Here is a 26,155-nt window from a genome sequence, read left to right as displayed (position 1 = left end):
TGAAACTGTAATTTTATGTATTTTCCCTGTGTTTGAGAATTATTGTTCTCTCTCCTCCCTCACCCAATATGACAGGTCTGTTACACATGTGTATGCTAAGTGCCTTAATGGATTTGGACAGCCTCTGCCTGATTTATAAGATGCAGTCATTAGGTGGTTCTTGGAAACAGATGCTGTTTATGGGCTGAGCTCTGTTGCTCTGTTTCTCCTCTGTTAGCCTTTTTATCTCTGCTGATGATTAATAATGATGGGGTTTGAGTGACACCAGGACAGAACCTTCAACCACACTGCTGGGAAGATGTGTTTCAAACATGCTTATCTGTCCCATGGCATTTTGAAAAGAAAAGATAGCTCTATGTTGATATAGGCATTAAATCAATGTTTACTTTCTGCTAATTTTCCACTCCCCTTTCATACATATTTTCTCCAGATTTATCTCCATGCCACTTGCCTTTCTGTGTACTTTCATGCCACTCCTATGTCTCACACTGATATGAAGGGGCTGGTAACAGGATGGAGAGGCCATGGATGGAGAGGCCAAAAGGTGCCAATAGGCACTTACTTTGCAGGTCAATCTATGATATTTTCAGTTGTCCAAAAGCAGGCAATACAGGTTAATCCCAACATAGGATACAATTGATCCCATTACACATGGTATACACACTAGCATGTCTGGCTAAGAACTGGGAGATGTCCAGCTGCATGCTTACTTTGTAGAATGATGCTTGGCTTTGCAAGGCACAGACTGATGCAGGGAGGAGCAAACCATGACACTATCCTGTTATAGCCTATCCAACGCCTTTCTGAACAGAGAGCTCGTGCAGGAGCACTACTTGCAGATCTGTATGGAAAAGTGCTGATGTTATGGCACTATATGTTGTATCAAGGCCCAGCAGATGTGATACCTCATAGCAATCGTCCTCCATCTTAAGAGCATAAGCAGATGTGGCCTGGTTGTGTTGCTAGGTAGTGCTGCCAGCAATTATCCTTTCCTGGTGGTCAGGACTGGTGTGAAGACACAGTTTGATTATATCATTGGTTAATCAATCACTAAGTATCGTGGAAGGCCCCATTCTTCCATGTCTACAATTTCACTGCTTTCGAGTCTGTCTTAAGTGTGTGTTTTTTCCTCAGAAATATTGAAATAAGGAAGTAATTTTGCCCACATCTTCATATTTACTAATATATTTATACAAAAACAGCCCTAGAACCAAACTTTACACTTATTAACCTCATTTGATATTTAAAGTAAGCGCTATGACTCAGTTTTTTTTTATTTAACACTTCTTAAGTGAAAATAGGTATAAGGCAAAATAAATGTTTGCAGTTTTCCTACATAAGTAATTTACAGTAATGCTGTACAGCTATGAACTAAAGTACTAACACAAAGATTAAGACATTGTGTATGCAAAATGGGCACTCAGAATATACTGAAAACATGAGATGTCATTAGTATAGAAACATCAAAATTTAAACTCATATCAGCTATTTTCCTTAGACAATTATTCCGTCAATGGTTTGGTTTTCAATTTTGTTAAGAGAAAATGATCTGCCTGACAACCATTAGGCAACAAAGACAGACAGTCCTCCTGGGGCTACAGGGAAGCCTTGCAGAATGTGGGGGTGACATGTCCCATGTCGCGTGTATTAACATGATGCATTAATGAGAACATTTGGGAGAACTCACATGAATCATCAAGTTAGCAGGATTCCAGTAACATTTCAGATGAGCAGTAATATACAGAGGGGCATTTTATAAAGAAGAGTGTAGCAACTTGAGACTTGCAGCAAGATTCACAAAAAAAAAAAAAAAAAGTACATTTAGAGCACTGTATCACACCACAGGAGAAAAATCATGTAGTTTTGACAATATATCTACTGTTATAACACGGCTACTCCTGCTGCTGCAGTATTAGCAGGAGTACTTCCAGCAGGATTCATATGTTTAATGGTGCCCAACATACCCTACTGTTCCTCTTCCCATCCACCATTAATTAGGCCTATGTATTTATACAAAGAACATTACTATAATGGCAGTTAGGAAAGGAGAAGAGATAGAGAAAAATGTACTTTTTCCCTTTTGGCTTGTAGCCATTCTAATAGCAACATTATTGATGAGAACAGGCTTTAGAAGGAGAATATTAAAGAGAAAATAGAATTAAGAGCTAAGGACACATGACATTCCAAATGAAGCCTTTTCCTCAGCCAAAGTTGCAAAGCAGTCTGGCTTTGTCCTAAAGCGTCCTTGAAAACATGCTGGACTTAAGAAGGAGAGAGCTCCAAGGGAGAATATATTCAGATCTGTTGTGGATGAATTCATTCTTTCTAAAGCCCCCGAGAAAGAATGTGAAAAATGATATCTTCTGAAGGATTGTGGATACAAGAAAACCAGAAGCATACCACATATTAAAATGAGGGTGAATTCTGTATACAAGAACTAGTTTTTAAGAAAAAGTGCGTTGCACAGCAGTACTTTTGTATGCATTATTTTGCAGCCTGTGTAATTCTTCTGTGGAACAGTAATAACTCTGAAACAAAACACTTCTGCATACAGAAGTTCTTTCTTGGCAAGGAAATAGTAAGTAAATTTGGCTCTTGGTTATCTCTATGGACCTATCCTTTAGATTAAGAAATGGAGATCAAGACTGAATTCTCACTGCTCTTTACCATATGTAGTGAGAAGTGCTGTTAAGGTCCAGCTGTACTCTGTGCTCTACAAATAATATCCCCAACATTTATCAGGATATATGATGAATGTGACCTGGAGTCAGCTTGAACTGAAGAAGTTCACTGCAGAAAATTTGCTCAACTATCTCTTTAGATAGAATGAGACAGTTCTAGGGTAAAAGGGCAAAATTATGACTTTTCTGCAGCCCCACATAAATCCTAGGCAAGCAAAACTACTAAGAAATAAAGCAAACTAAGGAAAAGGCAATGGAACAATGCAATGTGAGAAACCTGAAAGTTCAGGCAAGAAAGTTAAAATGCAAGCATGTTAGAGAGTCACAAAGAGAAACTGGAGAGGAATAAGTCCAAAAGTCACGGAAAAATTAGATTTCTAGAAGAACATGGCTGACTTTCACAAATATTTGTGGCAACTGAATGAGGATGAGAGTGAAATCAAGTAGGGAAACTTTGCAAGTGATATACTTCTTCTTTCATTTTAGATCACCTATGCTGCATTTATCTGTTTAGTCAACAGAGAGTAAGAACTGGTCTTACACCAAAGAAACTGTATGAGGTCAGCCTGATGTTTTGCTTCAGTCTACTGACTAAGTTGAGTATGACTTCATTGACAGGCACCTACTGGCAAGCTAGGTATGCACCTGCATAGATGAAGTTTAAATTTAGGTATATGAATCCCACTCTGTTTATTGGTTGGATGTTAGCTGTGTGTTTAGAAAAGTCATAAAGTAAAATCAACTTCTAGCTGAATTTTTCAAACTCATTGCAAACAGAGGAAATAGGCAGTAAGCGCAAGATCCATGGGAATGAGCAAATAGGAGTTTTTAGGAGCAACAGAATACACTTAGTACTTTATTGCCCATGAAACTAAAAATGTACTGAATATCCAGGGATTCAGACTTCTATCTGTGTTATGTGGAAATATACACTATGATCCTTCTCATACTACCTTTCATTGAAGCCATACTTTCCCTTGGACCTTCTCTGACACAATTCTTTTATGAGTGAAGACAGGAAAAAGAATAACGATGATATGACACAAACATGTTTGCCTAGGTATTGTATGCATAATTGTAAGCAAATCAGCAGCTTGATTTTCTAGCATGCTTAATAGCAACAGCTAAAAGAGAACTTTTCAACTTTCTCATTTGAAAATCAAGCCACTTGTTTGGGTTGCTAAGAATAATTTTAGACCCTCTATTTTGAAATATTTGCACTTCAATTAAAGTGTTGCTGAAAGAAAACGGTGTGACTATGTTTTAACTGACACATAGCACACTTCTTCTGTTTTCAACAACACTGCATATATGCAGAAATTATCCTGACTCCTTCAAAATGCACAGGAAATCTAACTTCATGGATCCCACCCTCATAATTCAGACACATTATTTCAGGTATCAGAGAGGTCACTGAGGATTTCGCATTATTCACATTGCAAAGATATTAGGTCATCTAAGTAGTATTTGTTTGGTCATGTCCTAAGCAGTAATTGGACTTCATTCAATTATCTGAATTGGAATCTGACCAAGACATGAGTGAAATAGGAGGTGTGTTCTCTGAAAGCATTAAGCTGAATTTTCTTCATCCATCTCACTTAGATATAGTTTCATCATTTTCTACTTCTATCTCTCCAATGGGCCTGTGAAACTGGAGTGTATTAGGTTAATCTCATTCAAATTCTTTATTTTTGTCTGGCTCTGCCCTTAGCAGATGGTGGCATTAGACATAACAATAACACATAGTGCGGTAACTCCGACAGAGGATAAACACTATCTGTGTAGTTCATTTCCCATAATGATGGGAATTGACAGTAGCAGTAAAATACAGGTCAGGGCACTTTTAAGGTCTTGTATTGCACCAAGACAATACAGTTGATATTTGTATAGCACACATAGTGTTAGTAAGGAAGACTTGTAATTCGAGGCATGATAATACTCTTGTGTATCTTCAGAACTTCATGGCAAGAGTAGATCCAAAGGAAATCTCCCTGTCAGTGGTCAAGCAAGTACATCAGAATCCTCCTTGTGGTTGTTGAATTTTAAAAAGCGACTTACCCTGTTGCCTGCATGTGTCAACAGCATCAACACTTAAAAGCAAACAATTTAAGATAAAAAGGGTTTTCAGCTTCCTGCTCCAGAAACTCTTAGAAGACGCATCTAAGGGATCCATAAAAAGAAGTTTAAAGAGAGCACAGTTATTGTCAATAGTGTTCTGGATTTAGGAAAAAACATTGTATGTAAAAATGTTGACAGTTACCAAAAAGACATTTTATTTGTATCCTTACCTAGAAAACAAGTGATGGAAAATAATGATGCACAAATTCTAATTAGGGGCAAAGGGCAAGCACAAACTTTACCAGTGAACTGCCCTGTAATTAAGCAGCCAGTGAATTCCCAGGCAAAATAAATCCTCACGGGACAAACTACAAAAATGTGTATTCTCAGTGGGTTTCCATCTTGTTGATTTCAATGGAAATAGGTTGCACTCTTATGAAAACTAATCCCCAAGTGCCAAACTGCTGGGGTTAACTGCAGAAGACATTATTTAGTCCAAGTTTGGGCAAAATTCCATTTGCTCAGAAGTCTGGTTGAAGTGTTTTGAATTGAATGAAGCAGTGTTCATGAGTTATGGAGGAAATCTATTTGAATTAGCAATTTTTGTAGCCCTTCCTAATGGACTAATATGTTTTTCAAGCAACTGGATGATTTTCTATAATCCCTCCAAGTGCTTAATTGCAGGTTTACAATCATGATATCCAATAAAAGGTTTCTTTGAATTTAACACCTGAACCAGGTGTCTTAATGAGCTCTGCAGGAGAGTTCACACAAGTTACAACAGGATGAGGAACAACCACTTGCTTTAGGCACAGAACATCTGTTTATAGGTGGTTAATGGTGAAAAACTTCTCCAAGAGCCTCTTCCCCATCAGACGAGATAGTGCATGCTGAATGCAAGGTAATGATAGTTAGAACATCATCCCTTTTCTCTCATGTCTCCTTCGATATTTCCTTTCTGTCTGCACCCTCAGTAAGAATGGAGGGGGAGTGTAGGCACTTCACCTGATGAATCGATCAGTGGGATTGAGGTGCATGAAGACCTGATCCGTACTGAAAAACTGTTTTAGAAATGATAGGCTGTGTAGCATTTCTCTTGCATAATTTGGTAGCACCTAAAAAAATAGGTAGAAGTTTTCAGTGTTCTCATGATTTTTTTTTCTAATATGGAATTTAAGGATAATTTTATTTAGAAAAGTGTTTATATAATTTCAATTCAATTTTGAGAAAGGGTCTTTCCTTCCTTCCCAGAAAAAAAATGAAGTGTGAAGTGCTGAATTTTCCTCTGTGGCTATTGGATATATCATTCATGTTAGCATGAAGATACCATTATTTTTTCAGTTAAATAACTCCTTCTCTTTGATGTGTATACTGACATGATGAACCATGAACCAACAACTAGTGCATTTCCCACATGGAAGGAGATTGCAAGATAGTAAAGAATGCTTAATGCTGACTTCTCTGCTGCTTTATTCCAACAAGTTACTGTGGCACAAATACCACGTTTCTTTGTTTGGAGCAAGTTAAAATCCAGTGCAAGACTTACTACTGCCTGTGTTGGGATAGAAAAATTGATGCACCTTAGCATAATTTCCAGCATCTCTTTGATATGGAACTTCTTGTTTCTGTCTGTCTTGATGAAGGTACAGTGTGAGCTTACATGCCTTTCTTAACTGTATCAGCAAACTAAAAGTACTATCTCTCCTGAAAAGCCTGGCTTCTTATAATAGATATACATAATGGAAGAGTTAGGATTGCATGTAAACTTTTTGTGATGAATCTTTCATTTTATGGACGGTAGCATGAGGTACCACAACAACAAAAGCTTTACTGCAATCACATTTTTGTTGCATTTAATATTGTATAAAAGATAACAATATAAATTTTGAAAAGCTAAAAAAGAAGCAGAAGTGAACTGAGAGTTTCAGTTGTATTCCTCTGTTGTGAATATTAACAGTTACGACCAGAATAAGATCCATACGAAGACAGGAGGCCCAAGATGCTAGTTCATCCTCTTATGGGATCCCTCATTTCCTGGAGCTGTCTCCCAGGAAAATGCATGATTTCCAGAGTTGCAGTTAGTTTTCCATGCAGCAAAATAATTTTCAGACTCTTCCTTCACTGTCTTCTCTTGTGAATAAGAGGGGAGCAAGTTTAAGTGTTATTACTGTTTGTTCCACAGGTAATAATTCTGTGAAAAACTGAATGAAGCTAAACATTTTCAGGGCTCCTTGGTATCCCAGAGCATTAACATTACAGTGAAAAGTTACAGAAATTCTAGACCCAGGTGCTGTTCTGTTAGCTCTGTTTGTTGTAATTTCCTTTCATACACTTCTCTAGATCTCTCAGGAGAAACTGTTTTTTTTCTGAAGCATATGATTCCTGTACTGACAGAGTTATTTCTAAAGCTATACCCTAACAGTTCTTGCTTTAAGTCCTTGAGAAATGTCTATCTTTGATCCTACTGGAACCATGAATTTTATGCTAAGATTTTATCTTTATCTGACACTTCCTATCTTTTAAGCATGTGTAGGGAACCAGTGAGATAGAGCACAGTGATCACATCGTACATTAATTCGAGAATGGGGATATTATCTCAGAGATGAAAGCATAAAGGCATAGCATACAAATTCTTTATTCCCAGTAAGCAGCTGCAATGATTCACATGATAGTGCAGTCTTGCATAACGGCCTTTGAATTGCTGGACCTTCAGAACATGCTTTTTTTCCATGTTCTTCACTTTCTGTGTAAGTTTCTCAACTTTGATCCTGAGCTCTGCATAACAAATCTGAGAGGAAAAAAAATCACACGGGTATCTGTGGAAATTACTGTCATTTATAATTTGCAGCTGTTGTATTCTTGGACATCTGTGTTTGGGAAGGACTCAACACAAGACTTTCTAGCTGCATCTGAGTTCCCTGAATTCAGCTATTCTCCTTCTATGGCTGAACAAAAATTGTTCACTAGGGCTGTATCCTGTCACACCTAGGCTCTCCCTAGGAACAGTGGTCTCCTTTTGGACCATTCAGTCTCGATACTAAACAAAGATTTGGCAACGGAGTCTTTTTGGCAATATCATGAGTAATGTAATGAAAACCAAACACCTGGGAATGGTTGTGCTAAATCAGAATTGGAGTGTGTTGATATGGAAGCTGCTGTGGTTCTGTCTGGGAAATGAGAGGTACACAGCTCCTTCTGTGGGGACAGCCAAAGGCTGTGGTCCCAATCTACATTTCTGATCTAGTCTGGAAGAGAAAACATGGTTTTTGTTTAGTAAGACCATTGTTAAGCATTCCTACCTTCCCTATTTCTCACTAGTCTTGCGCTCCTGAAAGCTACGTTGTCTCTTTTAAGGGGAAAAAGGGGAAAAAACAGCTCTTGTGCAATCACAAGCTTATGTTAAACACAAACATTCCACAGAATTTCAGACATTGATTCTTCCTTGGAATTTAATTTAATGTAGATAAAGAAAATAAGAAATTTCAGAATTTTAAACATGAATGTAGATATCAGTAATCGTATGCCACCATATGATGGAAGACTGGCAAAAATATAGTCCAGATGGGCTCTTCTTCCCTTGACTATTTCTACTGTATACCCAGTAATAATGAAATGATCCACTGCTTTATGAAACATCTCTTTTCCAGTTTATTTTATACAGCATTATAAAACTAGTTTCAAGAGCAGAATGTGAGGGACTTTCCTACGGATGTGTGTGATTGCTCGTATACTTTTTACTGAGGCCCATTATCAAAGAAGTGCAACATACAAAGTAATGAATGACTGACTCTCACTGAGGGTATATAAGAGTTGACAGTTCTGCAGTACTTCAAAATCCACAGCCTAATGGAGCTTCCTCCAACAAGAGGAATGCTGGATTCAAGGCTCTGTTGCCTATGCTGCATTCTGCTCTGGCAGCAATCCCACTGCAATCTAAAACTCTTTGCAGAGAAATTGTTTTCCACTGAATACTGGATCAGGAAGTACCAGGTTCATACTGCAGATAAGAGCACAAACTGGCATTACATTTTACAGACCACTGCTCCCTTTCTCCTGAGATATAACTGCGAAAAAAATCCAGCCAACCTCACTGGAACTGCTTAAGCAAATAATTCATGTTGCACTCCTTGGACTGACTTCATGGTGTCACATACAATAAGCTTCATGAGTAGGTATTTGACTACATCTTCTCAACAGGTCTTCGTAAGTTAGGTCTCCTGCCATCTGTTTATCCAGGGAAGTCACGTATGGTAATGAAACAAGGGAAAGAGCAGAAACAACTCTAGAACTTCCTAATGTACTTAGGTAAAACACCAGAAGAAGAATCCGCAGAGCAATTGCAGTGTGCAGAATAGTAAATGGAATGTTTATATCTGCAATAAGGCAAATTCAGTGGCAAAGGTTTTATATTTGACTCACATTCAAAGAAATGACCTCTACACAACAGCAGATTCAAAGAGACTGGTGTAGCTTAGGTCTTGCATTTAGGCTTAGCCAATGTCCAACAACATTAAAAGCATTTTTCTCTGTGTCACTTGAAAAGCCTTCTTACTGCCATCCATCAATATTAGAATGTAATTTTATAGTTAAAGCCCACTGCCCAAAATTTGCAGTTGGTTTCATTGTTTTGGATGCCAGAAATTGCCCAGATGTCTTTCAGTTGGATGAAAGTTTTCTTTGTGTTTTCTCAGACCTACTACAATTTCAGTAAAGTTGGGGGCTGACTACCTGGACAAATTTCGGTATTGGATAGAGGCCTAGCAGGTCCAGATGTTATAGATTCATTATGATTTTTCTCTCTTGAACCGTAAGTGCAAGGAACAGACAGATAAAATGAGATTTATTTCATAACACAGCAGCTGGAAATGTTTCCTGTGGGTCTCAGATGAGAAGGGGATTGAAGGTGCAGTTATTAACTCCCTGTCAGCCACCCCACTCTGCCAAAAGTCAGTGGGAGACAGACACTGCAATTTGATCCTGTCTACTAGACTTCAGAGGGCAGTCTTCCAGCAAGTGAATTAACACAGAGCTAAAGTTTCATGCGAGCAAAACCGTTCCAATAACAGATTTGGCCGCAGGAAGCACTGCAAATGCTCTTCAGAAAAAGGCATGCAGGACCACAGAATCTCATCTCCAGGCATAGCTCCCTCAGGCTGTGCAATTTGTCCATGAAGTTTCAGGACTAGTAGTTTTTGCTGGGAGGTGACAGAGTGCTGCTTCCAGGCAGAGGCAGGGTCCCCCATCACAGCAACCAGTACAATTTCCTGCTTACAAAACTTAATTCCCTGACCTTTGTGTAAAGTGAGTTGCGAGTCTGGTTGTTTCTTTTGCATGAACATGTCTCGCTCCAATTTATAGGAAGGGGATGAGGTTCTTTTAATATCTGTATACCTGGCATGAGATTAAGAAACAACAGTCCAAATGTTGGTCCAAGCAGTTTATTATAAATTCTAATCTGGGAGATGGGGAAGGGAAGGAGGGCGATAGAAAAGATAGGAAAGAAGCAAGAATCACATAAAGCAGGGATGGTCACCACCAGGATCCAGCAGCGGTCCTGTTGCATGACATTTCAAAGGTCCAAGGCAGAAGCAGCAGGGGAGGACAGCAGCAGCATGGCCGGCCTTGGGCAGCAAGCAGGTAGCAGGAAGAAGTTGCAGAACCAATCCGGGTGGAAGCAGCAGGACTCAGGTAGCCGGACCAGGAGAGTCCGTCAGCATGCAGGAATTCCATAGTGTGAGGAATCTGATGGCAGACATCTTTGTTTTTCTTCAGCATTGTGGTAGAACGCAGAGCAAGTACAGGAGGGAGAGAAGCAGGTCATGAGGCTTCTCATGGCAGAAACCTCTTCTTCTTCATGAAGAATCTGTTGCCAGAAAATCTTAAACATCATGGTTTTTGATTCTTCTTTTATCCTACATTTTCTCCTGCCTATGTGACATCCCTGGACGCTTGGGTAAGAGTCATGTGCAGCACCCTCTGAGATGGCCATCTTCCTTGAGATTAGTCCGCACAAAAGACTGCTTCGTGTAAGTAAGAGAAAGTAAGTAAGCTGCAGCTTACCTCTCTCTCATTGCCCCGGCCTTGTCCATCAGTGTCCCTCAGACAAAGGACTTTTCAACCCTTGCCCAGGACTTGCTTGGACTTGTTCATCTGTGTCCCCAGCAAGCTCTGAGACAATGATGTAGAAAAATAATCTCTTACAGAAGATGACTCCATTTCCAAGCTTTTCCGTTCTCCCCCAGTCTGTATGCATACATGTTCAGCTCCCCCCTTACCTCCTTCACCCACATTCCTGTATGTTTAATTACAACCTTCATATCAGTGGCTTTCACTGCTATAGAAAAAAATGCAGTCAGACCTGAATGTTGATGGAGCAGTGTAATTAACAGTGCAGGGTGGTGGTGTGCTATAGAGCAGCATTTCTCTTAGTAATGTGACAATAGCACATGAGTGAAGATAATGGGTAAACTGCATTTACTGTGTCCTCCGGGAAGCTTAATTTTAAAAAGTGTATTTTAATTGTTAGAATTCTGTCTGCATTGTCCTTGGGTAAATTACTTACTTCGCACTTCTTTTTTTCATGTAAATCTGACGCTTGTTTCATTCTTTTGGTGTTAATCGTTTTGAGAACACTGAGATCCTGCTGTCTCAATTTCTGGTAAGTTCTGTTAATATAGTGGAGAAAGAAGGGCTCTATTATCTTAATTCCTTCCTATTGGCATGTTTTGGGTGTTCTCAAAGTGATAAATCTGTCTGAATTTTGATATATAATGTTCTATGGTCATTGGTTAAGGAAGCTCAGTTCTAATTCAACAAAGGCACTACCTCTCTAGCCAAAAAGGCTAATGAGTTATATATTTCTATGCAAAAAATAAAGCCAGTTTTGAGTTAATTAGTTGATGGTCTGCAGTAACTCTGCTGATTAGATCCTACTCTTCAGGAATATACTTTCATTTTTTTTTTAAAGACTATATAGTTTTATCCATGGGAAAATGAGCTCAGTGATTCAGGACCTCAGTCTTTATTTTTCTTACGAGTTGTCTTCAGTTTCTCAGTGAGCATAGAAACTAAAATGCTACCTGTAACAGGGCTGAGAGAGCAGAAACGAGGTGTACAGTTCCCATCTAGAAAACAGGTGAGATCCAGCAGCCATTACTCCAGGTTTTTTTCTCTATCTGTACTCAGAAGTCAGGACTTCTTTCTTTTGGCATTTTCCTCTTCTTTCCTGTTTGAAGCTGCAGAGACAAACATGCACAATTACAAAGACATCCATCACAGTAAATTTCAAGTATGATTTTGTTTTTTTAAATAAGATTTTCCTGTAATAATTCCAGTATGCAATGAGCAAATACTACATTTTAGCTGTAACCTCAAGCTCCTAAATTAATGTTTGCTGCTGAAACTAAAATAGAAGCATAAAAAACAAATTCTACCACATGTGCTCAGTCGACCATGAGAAGTTACCATGAGGCTGTCCTGCCTGCAGGCTCTGTTGCTGGAGGGGTTTTTAAACTTCATCACCTTCTTCTCCAGAGAAGATAGCAGAAGAACATAAGACAATACAAAATGTCGTATTGGCTTTTCCTGGAGTCTTTGGAGGTACAAGACTACAGATGGTTTATCTCTAAATTGGTCTAAACAGAACAGATTTTATTCTGTATGTGTGTTTCATGTATCTTATTTAATATAATTAGGGCTGAATCAGCATTTGGCTCACAGGTAACAACAGCACTCATTCCAGTTCTGGCATGATAAGTCTGTAGCATTTTAGCACAGCCTGGAAGCATGTTAGACACAGCCCTTGGCATCTCTTGTGTTTTGTATCTGTAAGAAAAAGTTCACCATGCAAACCTATAAACTATTACAGTGACAGCTATAGCTAAATACTGAGCAAAAACTTGTTTCTGCTTTCAATTACTTTTGCACAGCACCTCCTTTCTTTTCCAGGATTTGTCAAGCTGCACCTGGAACAGGAATCTGACCTTGAGATCTGCACTATGGAAGATCTGCAGCTGTGTAGAGCAAAAATAGATAATCTGGAATCTTCTGTTACTACTTCTTCATAATCAAGGAGCATCTATCCAAGTACTGTTTTACCACTTTGGTTTCTAACTGAAACTTCTAACTGAGTTTCTAACTGAGAACTGTTTTTCCAAGTGAAGAACAATGGAGGCATGGAAAGGAACCTGTAAAAAATTAACACGAGTAAGGTGTTTCCTCTAAAAACTACTTTTGTGTGTATGCTCAAAGTCCTCAGTAAAAACATACAGATGGACCAAATCCATGTCCCACTGATGGTAATTCCCAGGAGTCTTCTAAAATTTTGTGTTGCTAGTGCCTACTGTCAGGACAATTTTGTCAATATTTACTTGATAGAAATGTATACCAGATAATTTTTCTTACCAGATAATTTTTCAAGGCATTTAGAGCTCTCTTTTCCCTCCTGTTCAGCCACTTAGCCCAGCTGCTGTTTTAGCAGTTCTTTTTAGACAGGTTTTGGCAAGACAAAAGCGTAGTGAATCATAATCATAGAATCATAGAATGGCCTGGGTTGAAAAAGACCGTAATGATCATCTAATTTCAACCCCCCTGCTATGTGCAGGGTTGCCAACCACCAGACCAGGCTGCCCAGAGCCACATCCAGCTTGGCCTTGAATGCCTCCAAGGATGGGGCATCCACAACCTCTAGTGAGCGTACTATGAAGAATAAAAACATTACACCAGAAGAGCTGCAGAACTAGTGAAGGTGCTGTTTTGAAAAGTCTTTGCAGTTACAAAACTTTGTCCACTCAAGGGAGAATCATGAGAGGAATATGATAGTACAAAAATAGAAATTAATCACTTTTTTTTCTAGACAGAAGAGTTAAAGTATGTCCTTATGTGCTTGTTTGCTTATTTGTTTTAATGTTGCAAGGTAAGCTGTAAAGTTTTGAGGACATTGAGTTCCTTGACAATTAGAACAGCTAACCTAATGAAAAAAATATGCTATTTGTTGCTATAGAAATTTTTACTGTTTCTGATTTCTGAGATTTCTAAGTTGAAATTTCTGATAGGAATTTGTTTCTCCTGTTATACTCTGTGAATTATTTTCTACTTGTACTTTTTTGCAGTAAATATAGTGTTTTTAATAATGAATGCAGTGATTGCTGTTGTATTTATCTTAGTGTGAAATAAAATGCATGGTACCGTAGTGGTTCTATCCATGAAGAACAGCATGTATTTAAATTTACATTTCATATTCTATGAAGTTAAAAACCTATTACTATAGAATGGAAAACACTATCCAATGCTGCTTTATCATTCCAGTTCAACGTTACATGCTCCCGATATTTTAAAGGGAATGCTTAAATCCTGTGCATTCCCATCACTTCTAGTGCATAGAAGTATCAGTGTCAGAGCATAGGCAATATCACATGCAGGCAGCTCTTATGTTGGAGTCTACTGGAGTGCAAAGAAAAATTGCTTACAGTAGGTTAGAAGTCACCTCTAGACATTTGAACATTATTTCTGAGTAGACAACAATACATTTTTCTGGAGCATCTGTATGTATAACAGACATCATTCTTCTTGGTTTTGTATTCTTGGTGGGATTTGAAAGTATCCTGAAAGTTCATTTTGCCTCAGGAATGAAGGTAATGCTGGGGAGTAAACACAAGATTTTATCACAAAAAAATAATAATCGTGTTCCATGAGTGAGCTGCATCTTTTATTAAACACAGATGTTAATATTCCAAGAGACAATATTAACACTGAGATTAAATCCCTACTTGTTTACAGTCCCTTCTACACTGCACCAGTTACTGGCATTCATCAGCAGTCTGGCTTAATTAAGTAGAATATTAAGCTCTTATAGCTAATGCTTTAGCTTAGGCTCTTGTCATCTCAAAAAGTCATTTTGTTCTCCCCAAAGTGTTTAAACAAAGAAGCTTGGGAAGTTTAAGGAGAAGGTATCGGTGGTAACTGGTAGGACTAAGTTGATAGCACCCTACCTACAGACACCTAGCAATATACCCCAATTTATGCTACTGCTCTTATTAAGCTTGTCATTGATTTAATTGCACCCTCAAAGCAAAGTAGCATTGTTTGCTTATATCCTAAGGTTCAGCATTCAAGCTTTTCCAAACAGCTACAGGTAATTAACTTGCCAGCAGTGGAGTGAATTCTACCATGTATACACAGTTATTTCGAAGGTTTGGAAGAACATTAAGTAGATCAGAGTTTGTTCTAATTCCAGTTCATTAGGTTCATGAGGATAATATGACAAAGGATTATCTGACAGAAGTCAGATTCATGGTTTACATCCAGCAGGTAGCAACACCTAGGCTGCCATGTTGTTTTTGTGATGTAAAACAAATGGAGAGTGTTTGGGAAGTGAAAGTCCATGTAATTATACACACCTGCAGAAATCACACACATGGTACATGGTGTTATGAATTTGAGTAGACAGTACTTGTTTTTCAAAAAAGTATATTTAGGAAGAGAAATTTTCAAACTATAAAATGTTTTATTTACCATTTACCATTCATGGAATGAACGAATGTGTTGCAAGAATTCTCCTCTATGGAATGATCATGTTCTTCAATGTAAACAATGCTAAGCTAAACACATGAAAGAGTATAACATAATTCTGTGAATGTTCCAGTGTGTTGTTGGCATGTAGCATATGAACATCATGATGCAGTCTTGTGAGCATGAGTTTGGGATAGCTGTAAAAAGGTGCAAATGGATAAGTTGCTGTGTACCAAGCAACAGATCATTTAACCAAATGTTATCATCTACTGCCATATTTATGAAAAATTGGCCCCTTCGTTTTTCATTCTCAACCTACTCAATGTGTTCCAGAAGGTGCAAACTGCATCCTTTACAGACAGCACATCAAATAAGGAGGGCTCAGTGTTTGGAGCTACATGTTAGTGCTTCCACCATGAGTCTTTTCTCATGGATAGAGCAGAGGTCTGTCTATATGAGATGGGATTGGGAATGTGCTGAATACATATCCCTACCAACAGTCTACCAAGAGTGCCTTCTCTTCAGAAATGCTTTGTTTTTTGACTCTTCTTGTACAGTCATCCCCACAGAAGAGTAGCAGTGGGTTGGCATGGCAGGTAGCTGCAGCACCCATCTCTGGCCATTCCTGTGATAAGCATGCTTGTCAGCAGGCATCAGCCCTGAATTGATTTTGGATGCTCCTGTAGTTCTGTATCACCTAGAACCTGTGGGATAAAGAAGGTCGTTGTAGTGCTAGTGAGTGGTAAAGCTCAACAATAACTTGAGCCAGATGTACAGACCTACAAGGGCCTAACCCTTAAGTGAAACCAGTCTTTGTTGCACGGGAAAACTGTTGTGTTGTGTGGGTATAAAAGGTGACAAGCACCTAGAATAAGTACCTTTTGTTCTGCACCAGCGAACAGTACCTCGTTTGCCTCTCCAGCATGAGAACCCAGGGCTGTCCTGAGACAGAGCTGACTGGAAGGCTGGTGTCTGCCAGTATGCATCACAATTTTTCTCCCAGTGAAGTGGTAGCATTCTTTGTCTGAGGACATACTCATTAATTGTTGCTGCAATGAAAAATTCATATGTTGGGCTGATTTGTATGTAGTGTGCTACTCTCTTTATCTTACTATAAGCATACAGTTAGTGGGTTAAATATTTTTAAAAACCCTAGCAAATAGATAATGGTTAAAATTCAGGTGTTTAGTCCTGCAGACAACTCTGCCTGGAAACTGTGCTTCACAAAGTACTTCCAACAGTAATGCTAAGTGCTGTATGCAGCTCCTAAGTGATAGTATGGTGGAGTCTGGTGCCATACCCTCCTCATTATTCAACATAGGAATATGTATATGTTACATATCTGTCATATATCAGCAAAAAAATTTTATCTTATCCACTAAGGGTTAAGAGAGTCATTGGCTTAGCAGTAAGAATAATTAGCTGCCTTTTAGCTCAGCAAAATCAAGACTGGTTCATCCACTTTATTTGTATTTCTTCCTGTCTATCACTGTTCTTGCCCTTGATGTGTTGTCAAGAGGCATTTGGAAAACACCCCCACTAATGTACTTTAGGTTTTGGTTAGCCTTGAAGGGATCAAGCAGTTAAACTAAATGATGTTTGTAGTGCCTTCAATGGAACTATTTTTAATTCCTTTGTTTCTTGGAAAGAAGTATGATAATTTTCAGTTTCTTACAGAAAATAAGAAATAGAAATGAAGGGTTAGATTCTTCTCTCCGTTGAATATAAAAGGAGTTTAGATGAATAACAGACCAGTTGGACTAGATGATCTTAGAGGTCTTCTTCAACCTTTATGACTCCATGATTCCATGATTCATGCCACTGCTTCTCATTTTCAGAAGTGGGAAATGTCCCATTACAACTCTTGCCTCTGCACAGAGTATTTCACCCTTCATCTTCTAGAAGTATGTCTCAGCATTTGGTCATTATGGTCTAAAAATGTTTGCATGTTTCATGCAAAGTGGAGACAGGAGAAGTGGAGGAATGCCTGCTGTTTGTTGGGAGGCTCAGGGTGGTCAGTGTCTAGATGTCAGATGGACCTGATTAGTCTGGATCTACTTAATGAAGAAAAGACAGTTCCAAAAAATGTACTCTTACAGTTTAGTGTCTTCAAACATACAGGCTGAGACATTCTATGTGAGGAGGGAAGACCAGAAAAAATCGTAAGTGTATTTGCATATCCTGTCTCACCATCCTAGCCATTAGGCATTGATCTCTTACACTGTGAAGCTAATACTAAAAATATGGTTCTTTTCCTTAGAGAAAGAAGGTGCAGAGTTGGGCATACAATGCAGACGCTTTAGAGTGCCTGAAACTTGAGATTTTGGTGAACAAACTGTTTACAGAGGCTGCATTGCTACATCCAGCTGAACTCAAGAATCTACACCACCTCTGAGCACAGTGTCTCCTTCCAGAAGCAGACCTCCCATGATGAGGACGTGGACAGAGCTGGGGAGCGTTCGGTTCCTTATGCTGAAATCTCCATAATCAAGTCAGCGATCTGAGTCAGAACTCAGACCTTCTTTGTCTGCACTGGGATCTACTGACTGTGCTCAGTCACAGATACATTATGCTTCATCTGAAGGAACTGTGGAATGAACTGCTGTCCCTACAAGACACCTCTGCTCCTAGAGACCACAACTGACAGTGGTCCTTTCTGAAGTCAGTTATAAAGCAGTTTGACATTGTTTCATGTATGCAAGTAAGTCTGTGAGCCCCAGGTTAGCAACAGCTTTTAGCACTGAAACTCAGCAAGGACCTCCAGAATTAAAAACAGCCTCATGCAACTGATGAATACTCCCAAAATACTCTTACCTGTCTCTTACTCATTGCATTTCTGCTGCCGTTTTTCCCTGCACTGCACCTTCTGCACACCTGGCTGTTAAAAGCAGACTGGCTTAAGTGCTGGTATGTTTAATGCTGTCTAGACAAGAACCCTATTAAGCTGGGTTGGGGAAGCAGTTGCTACAGTGATGAACAAAAAAGGTTTTGTAGTTACAAACAAGGTAGTGTGAAATTCATACTTGCTATATGATAAAGTGATGATGTCACAGTGAATTTACAGTAGGAGAAATGGCAACTCTGGGTTAATAGTTAACAGAAGAGCCATAAATAAAAGATGACATAGTTGGTTAAGGACCTTTGTATTTAACAATGAAGACAAAAACTCTGAATTTTGAACAACTTCAGAACTACTCCCAAAGGCAGAGGAGAGGTCTTTTCCAACCTGAACAATTTTATGGTTGAATAATTCTATAAAGAGCAAGTTTTCAGTTCCTCTAGTTCTATTTGGTATCAAGCACAACCTTAATATCACTTTTTCTTTAACTTTTGAAGTTGTCTCTGCAGCTTCAGCTCAACAGGTGATAGTTTCTCACTGTAGGGAATTTAAGGGAGTCCTCTTCAATTTTTACACCATTTCTGACTGAAACAGCAGTGCAAGGGAGTTGCTGGGGTAAGCTCTGAGCTATGAGGCCTTCTTTGGACCTGCTTGAGAAAAGTGATGGCAGTGAGAGTGGGTTTGGTCTCTTCTCAGTGGTGACAGTGACAGGATGAGGGGAAATAGCCTCAAATTGTGCCAGGAGAGGTTTAGGTTGGATATCAGGAAAAACTTCTTTACAGAAAGGGTGTTAAGCACTGGAATAGACTCCCCAGGGAGGTGGCTGAATCACCACCCCTGAATGTGTTTAAAAACCCTTTGGATGAGGTGCTCAGGGACATGATTTAGTGGAGGCTTGTTCGGGTACAATGGTTAGGTTGTGGTTGGACTTGATGATCTTTAAGGTCTTTTCCAACCCGAGCGATTCTGTGATTCTATGATTAGTATGATAAATCACTGTTTCCACCAATTTCTGATGTTAACTTCTGTCCAGGACCAAATATTACTTATTTCTATTTTGTATTTAAAAATTATTGTAGCTGGAATGAGATGCAAAGAAACAACAACTTACCCTAGCAAAGGCAGTATTTCTGCTGGTAAAATATAAACCCGGTCCCTAAGGAGCAGAGTTTGAAGAATTTCTGTGACAGGATAATTTAATCTATAAAAATTCTTTTGCTAGAAAAGCATTGTTGATAAGGTAGGTGTGATAGGCTTTCCTGGCTCCCTGCCAGAATGGTCATGTGGATAAAACTTGCTGCTGTGGCTTGATATTGAATGCACACAGAGAGAACTGAGACTGAGCACTCTTGCTCACGTAATGCTGTTAGTGAGTTAGACAAACCCAGATGCTATGAACATTTCCCTCAGAAATTTGTTAAATGAATTTGGTCAGTGATCCTACTGACATGTAAATATACAGGTTAGTAAAGTCACAGTGCATGTTGGCATTTTGCTCTTACTGGGAACGTATCCATCCTGTCTGCAAGAATGAGCTTTTTAAGTAATGCAAGAGCTAAGGGCATTATTTCCAATTAATGTCCCTTTTCAGGGATTATCCCCATCATTATGAAGAGTGCATATTGGGGGGGTTTCTAGATGATGTATTTACAGAATATATATCAAAGTCTCATTTTAAAGGCCTCAGGGACTCTGATTTACGAAGCTGTTCATAATCCAGCTTTGTGCAAAATGGGAAACAATGTCTGTACAAATGCTTCAGTTTTGACCTCTGTTAAAAATTTTCCAAATTCATAAAATTTTCTAAATCCTTATGCATGCCTCTGATTTCACCAAGCTACTAAATTGTAACACGTATTGACATATTAGTTTTGTAGTTACACGTAGTTCATCTATACATCTATATGCACATTTCTCAGTTTATTCTTATTTATCTAAGTACACCTGGTTTACCACTGTGTTTGACTTATTTTCACTAGAATTTATAGTCTCTTAAATGTTCCCTTATTTTTTTACTTCTATGATTCAGGTTCTAATTTATTACAGTCTAAACTTGCTCTATTAAATTCAAGTCTTTTCTCAGCAGGAGAGAAAATTATTAGAAAAACACCACACTTTGATTAATTCTTCATAATGCAGAAGTTTCTATATAATACAAAAGTTACTATCAAATATTTCTTAAAAAAAAATTACTAATAAAGAAATCATGATTTCCTCCAACCTACACTATTTTCAGGTAGGTTTTGTATCTGCTTGGATACTTTGGAAATTATTTTATTTTGCTTGCAGTTTTGCTTGGCTCTGGAGAGAACAAAGAAGAGCTCTTTAAGATTTGTAAAATGTCATGATTGCTAGAAACCTCATCCAAAGTTATTGAAGTCAACAGGAATCTGGCCAGCTTAAATGGGTGTTGGACTAAGCTCACAGTGAAATGTAAATGATTCACTAACTGAAGAGCTCCATAGCCTTACCGAGTACCTTTGTATGTGCACTGGAGGAAGGCACCATAATTTCTGAGTATTCCTGCAGTGCTGTCTTGTTTACCACAACATCAATAATGCTATCTGAAAGCGTATGAAATGCTATGCTTCAGACAAGTCCTTCTGATTTGTTTTATTTAGCGCTGATTTGTTTCTCAGAGGGAAGGACAAGAAGCAGAAACGAACTGCAGAAAAACACAAGTATAATACATCTTTCCAAAAACACAGGATGACTTCACGTAGATCAGTGATTACTGATGAGACCTTTGCTTTTCTAAAACTCTACCGGCCTTGCACAGAATCCCTCAAATATCTTTCCACTAACTTTTCTGCAAAAGCCTATTCAACATATGATTTTTCTCCTCTATTCTGGTGCACAGATGGAAGAGTTTTCAACATTTTGCTCACAAAAGTTCTTGGGTTCTGGAAGTTGTAACTCAGAAAAAGAGTGGTGGAGTGACATAAATGTTGTAAATTCTTTTTCAGTTATGGAAGCAAGGCATTCTACATGGTAGTGCAAGCTTTAGAAATAACATTCTCCAGATGCATCATCCTTACAATTTTTTTACAGGATTCTTGATCTTATGTATCTTTTCTCTCAGCCCTTAAACACCTCTGTCAGATTTTAATATGAAATAGAGATGTAATCAGTATTCCAGTTTCCTGAAAATATGGGAAATGAAGAGGGTAACTGTGAAAAGGGGCAGCAAGAGAAAATGCAGAGCAACTCAGAAAGTCCTGAGTTACTGAACCTAGCCTTTTGCTTTAACAGATGAGACAACATATGCACTCTTTTATGACTGCATCAAATTCTATATTAAAGGTTGGTAAGGTCATTTACTCCTGCCACTTCTGAAGAAAAGATTGTTCCAGAAGCATGTGATCACTCCTAGCACATTTCTCTCTACATCTTCTCCAGTTTACCATTTGCTGCTCCACTGCACTAAAAAATGATGTCCTATAATGGAGAAAAGTTATCATCTTGTAGGCAGGAAACATACAAGTAAGGAAAAGTTTCTGAAGGAATCAAAATCTGTGTAAATCTAGATGCTGAAGAAATTCAGATTTGTGGATTGTAATATGGAGGACAGGCCACTGAATCTCTGAACTAGAAAAGTCTGGAAGTTTACTTGTGATAAGGGGCGAAGTAAACACTAATTGAAACCTTCAGTTCTTTTTAAAGCATAATTTAAAACAAAATACATTGCAGCCCTGCAGACTAAAGATGATAAAGTGCTGCAAAAGTGCGTTATGGTCATCTTTCCGGATCAGGCAGTCTCTTGGCTCATAAATGCCATGAAGCATTTCAAATCATCACGTTTACTTTAGAATTCAAGATGTAGCTATTATTCCAGCAAAATCCTGTGTCTGTGAGCCTATCTGAGATAAGAGTAGTGAACCCCCTCATTAGTAGGCCAGAGATACATCATTCTACTAATCATGTTGTGTGACGTCCATTTTATATGGGGGGAATTTGAGCAATGCAGCTTGCAGCTAAGCACCTGTGATTCTTGGACAACTGGAAAGTGGAGACCTGAGTTGTTTTGCTGAAGATGAGACTAAGAGCTTGACTGAAAGTTCGTTGAGTTCATGTGCTACTGAACTATATTGCCAGAGAAAAGTGTTACTGTAAGCCAAGGCTGCAATTAGTATAGTCCAAAACACCCAATACTTCCCCCCGTCATATTTATTTAAAATATATATATATATTATAAGAGGAACGTGAGGGATGCATCAGTGAAAAATCAGTTATCAGTATGACCTGTGGTATGTCCTGGAGAAAACACACTCCTGCCTGATGTTGCCTTAAATGGTTAAAATCTCTAAGCAAAAAAAACAGATGGGAGAGACAAGATTTAAGCTTGTTTACTTAAAAAAGAATGCATTAAGATATTCTTTACTATTTATTCTTTCACACATTATTTTATTAGATGCAGAAGATTTTATAGCAAGATGAATGTGTCTTTTTTTTTTTCCAAGTAGAGTTTTATGAAGCAACTTTGAAAAATATTACCCAGAACTTATAAGCAATGCTGGAAAAGTATGACTCCTCTAAAATTGTAACTGCAGTTTCGCTACTTCAAAGCTGGTCTCAGAAAATCCACCGGCTGCAACTCCCTTTTGACATTTGAAAATAACTAACATCATTTTTATACTGCAAGGGGTTTGAAGTGTGAATGCTTTTATAAACTTTTGACTTAAAACCCAGCAATTTTCTGTTTATCCCATAGAAGTTTAAGGGAAAATGCACAGCTGTTAAAATCTCAAAATGAGCTTTCAATCTAAGCAATCTGTATGTTTTTTACCATTTCAAATTGCTATTGTGTGGAAGTACAAAGTCACCATTTCCAGGGCAACAGCCTGTGATAATATAAATTCAGGATTATGACTTCACTGTGGGATAAAATAGCAGAACCTGAATAGTGATTGAAAGAATGTGAATAGTAACAGTAAAAGTGAAAGAAAGCATTTGATAATATGCATTCTCTGTTCATTTAGAATTTGGAAACAGGGCCTTTATTGTGGTAAAACACAAGTTGATGGTATGTAGTGTGGTAACAGAAATGGAGGATGAAACAGATAGTACCCCTTATTAAAGACAATATGAAAGCAAAAAGCTCATGGTTATGTGTCTCACCATACTGCTCATACAATTACAGCACTATTCTGAAATGGCCTTCTCAACTAATCTGCATTGCTTTTTAGTCCACCAATTTTTTATTGTTTCAGAAGCCATGAATGCCAGTTATTTCTGACCATATTGCAGGCATTAAGTGACGCAGATTTCTATCTACTAAAAAACAAGCTTGATCCAGTAAGTCTTTCACTCAGCTAATGATGTATCAAATGATAGTCTGATTAGATTCATGAACAGAAATCTGCTGAAGACCTCCATAACCCACAGTTAAACAGTAGCTACTTGGATGAATTTTTGCCATTTCCCTTTCTTTATCCTGGTACCTATACCAGTTTCCAGGTAAGACTGAAAACTATCTGATTAAATAGGAACAATATTTTAATAGTTTTAGAAGTAGTGAAAACCTCATTATATTCAATAGCAGATCTTTAAGATCATCTTTGCATCCTATTTTGGTGCAGTACATCTCCAAGAAGGAATCTCCAAACTTCTATGACCAATCTGTTACAGTGCACCCTCAGCTGCACAGTAAAGAACATGCCCCTCAAGCTCCTAGTTGATCTGCTGTGTTTCAGTTTAGGTTCACTGTTTCTGTTTTTGACGCTGGCAACCACAGAAATGAGACAAGAACTATATCTTTGTACCTTCCATTCAGAGATTTATATACATTAATGAGATCCGCCTGAGTCTATATGCTGTCCCAGCTATCTCAGCCTCTTTTCAGAGAAGAGGTTTTCCAGTCTCCCAGTCATCTTGGTGACTCTTCACTGGGCTCTCTCTTAAGAAGGTCCATGACTGTTCTTTACTGGAGATACCAATGTGGACCCAATACTCCAGATGTGGCCTCACCATGGCTGAATAGAAGGGAAGGATAATCTCAATCAGAGTGCCACCAATGCTTTGCCTAATGCAGCCCAGGACACCATTACCCTTCCTAGCAGGAACCCAATGCCTTTTTCTGCAGAACTACCTTCTGGATGCAAAGCTCCTGCATGTCCTGATGCCTGGAGTTATTCCTCCTTGGGTGCAGGATGTAGCTCTTTCTGAACTTCGTGTGGCTCCTGCCATCCCATTTCTCTTCTCTCTTGAGGAGCTCCCCCTAGATGGCTGTACAGCTTTCCAGTGCATCAGGCACTCCTTCCAGTTTTGGGCCATCTGCAAACTTACCAAGGCTGTGCTTTTCCTCATCATTCTGATTGTCTGTAAGGATGTTGAATTCTGTAATGTTACAGAACAATATAGTAACACACAGTACTTTTTTTTTTTTTTTTTTTTTTTTTAAGTGACTGACTGTAACCCTTTAAATCTGGCTTGCTGTATCTCAGTGTCTTCCTTTCTTCTGAGTAAGTTTTAGTCAGGACAGTGACTGTCATCAAAGCAGCTTAGTCGTGTAACTTTTTGTCAAATAGAGCTTCAACCCTGGGGAATGATGAAAAGTGCATGGATCATTTTACTTTGTTGATGCATCCCCTTCATTTTCCATCACTCTCTGAAATGTATATTAAAAATAGCAGCTGTCCTAATGCTAGATGTGAAATTCCTGGTCTATATTAAGTAGTTGATGGCCAAGAGCCACAGTGCCTTTCATTGCTTAGACATTTACATGTGCATAAATTCTTTCTGAAAACTAGTTATCTAGTGAGTACAGTGGATTTTGAATTTATCTCTCTACTTAGTCAAAATGTCATGAGCTCCAAGTCAAACTCTAAACAGAAATTACTGTATCAACTTTATTGCTTTATCAGCAAAACTTGTAGTCTCAAACAACTATATCATGTTACCATATGCAAGATAACTGTACCTCTCTGGCAGTGTAAATAGAACTTGAAGTGAGTGTCAGTCATGTCTGTTTTGAGAATGCAAGTCACCAACTCTAATTACAATCATGATCTTACAGTTGGATCTAGATGAAAAATGATTTACTAAGACAGATAAAATCTTAGATTCTAAAGAAGTGTGAACAGATAGCTTGTGTTTGTTGCCTTTGCAGATTGGAACACTCTGTAGGTGTGTAACTTCAGACATACGCACTGGAAATATTGTTTATACCTTTATTTTGCTTGAGAATACTCTTTTACTCTCATCAGCTGTTCCATGTTGACCTCTTGGGATAGGACTTCATCCCAATTTGCACAGTGCATCAAGAGAGGCTTGTGGCAGCTCTTCTCATAGTCTATGTCCATCCTGTCTCCTTGTTTCATGTCCCTGCTTATTGCTTCTGTTTCTTCAAGCAGGAGTGTAGGAACCAGAAAGGGTACCACATGAAAATTCACAGTAAAAAACTTCTTTTATTTACCAGCTTTTGTTGCTTTTGTTTTGTTTTTTCCGTCTTTCAAGGCAGGAAAGGCGGTAGTGTAGCCCTCTATGTTAAGAAAGAATGTGAATGTATGGAAAACAACCGTTTGGATGAGGTGCTCAGGAACATGGTTTACTGAAGGCTTGTTAGGCTAGGTTGTGGTTGGACTTGATGATCTTTAAGGTCTTTTCCAACCTGAGAAATTCAATAATTCTATGATTCAAATTTTCCTACTGTCTGTCAAATGTTATTTCAGAGCTCTTAGGCTGTTAAAGCTGTTCTTATCACAGAATCACAGAATCACAGAATTGTAGGGGTTGGAAGGGACCTCCAGAGATCATCGAGTCCAACCCCCCTGCCAAAGCAGGTTCCCTACACCAGGTCGCACAGGTTGGCATCCAGGCAGGTCTTGAACATCTCCAGAGAAGGAGACTCCACCACCTCCCTGGGCAGCCTGTTCCAGTGCTCCGTCACCTCACTGTAAAGAAGTTCTTGCGCATGTTTGTGCGGAACTTCCTGTGCTGCAGTTTCCGGCCGTTTCCCCTTGTCCTGTCTCCACTCACCACTGAAAACAGTCTGGCCTCGCCATTCTTCCCCCCACACCTTAGATATTTATAGACCTGGATCAGGTCCCCTCTCAGTCTTCTTTTCTCA

This window comes from Lagopus muta, chromosome Z, assembly GCF_023343835.1.
Source record: "Lagopus muta isolate bLagMut1 chromosome Z, bLagMut1 primary, whole genome shotgun sequence".
Lineage (NCBI taxonomy): Eukaryota > Metazoa > Chordata > Aves > Galliformes > Phasianidae > Lagopus > Lagopus muta.
The sequence above is the reverse complement of the archived record's forward strand: the minus strand, read 5'-3'. Positions refer to the sequence as shown.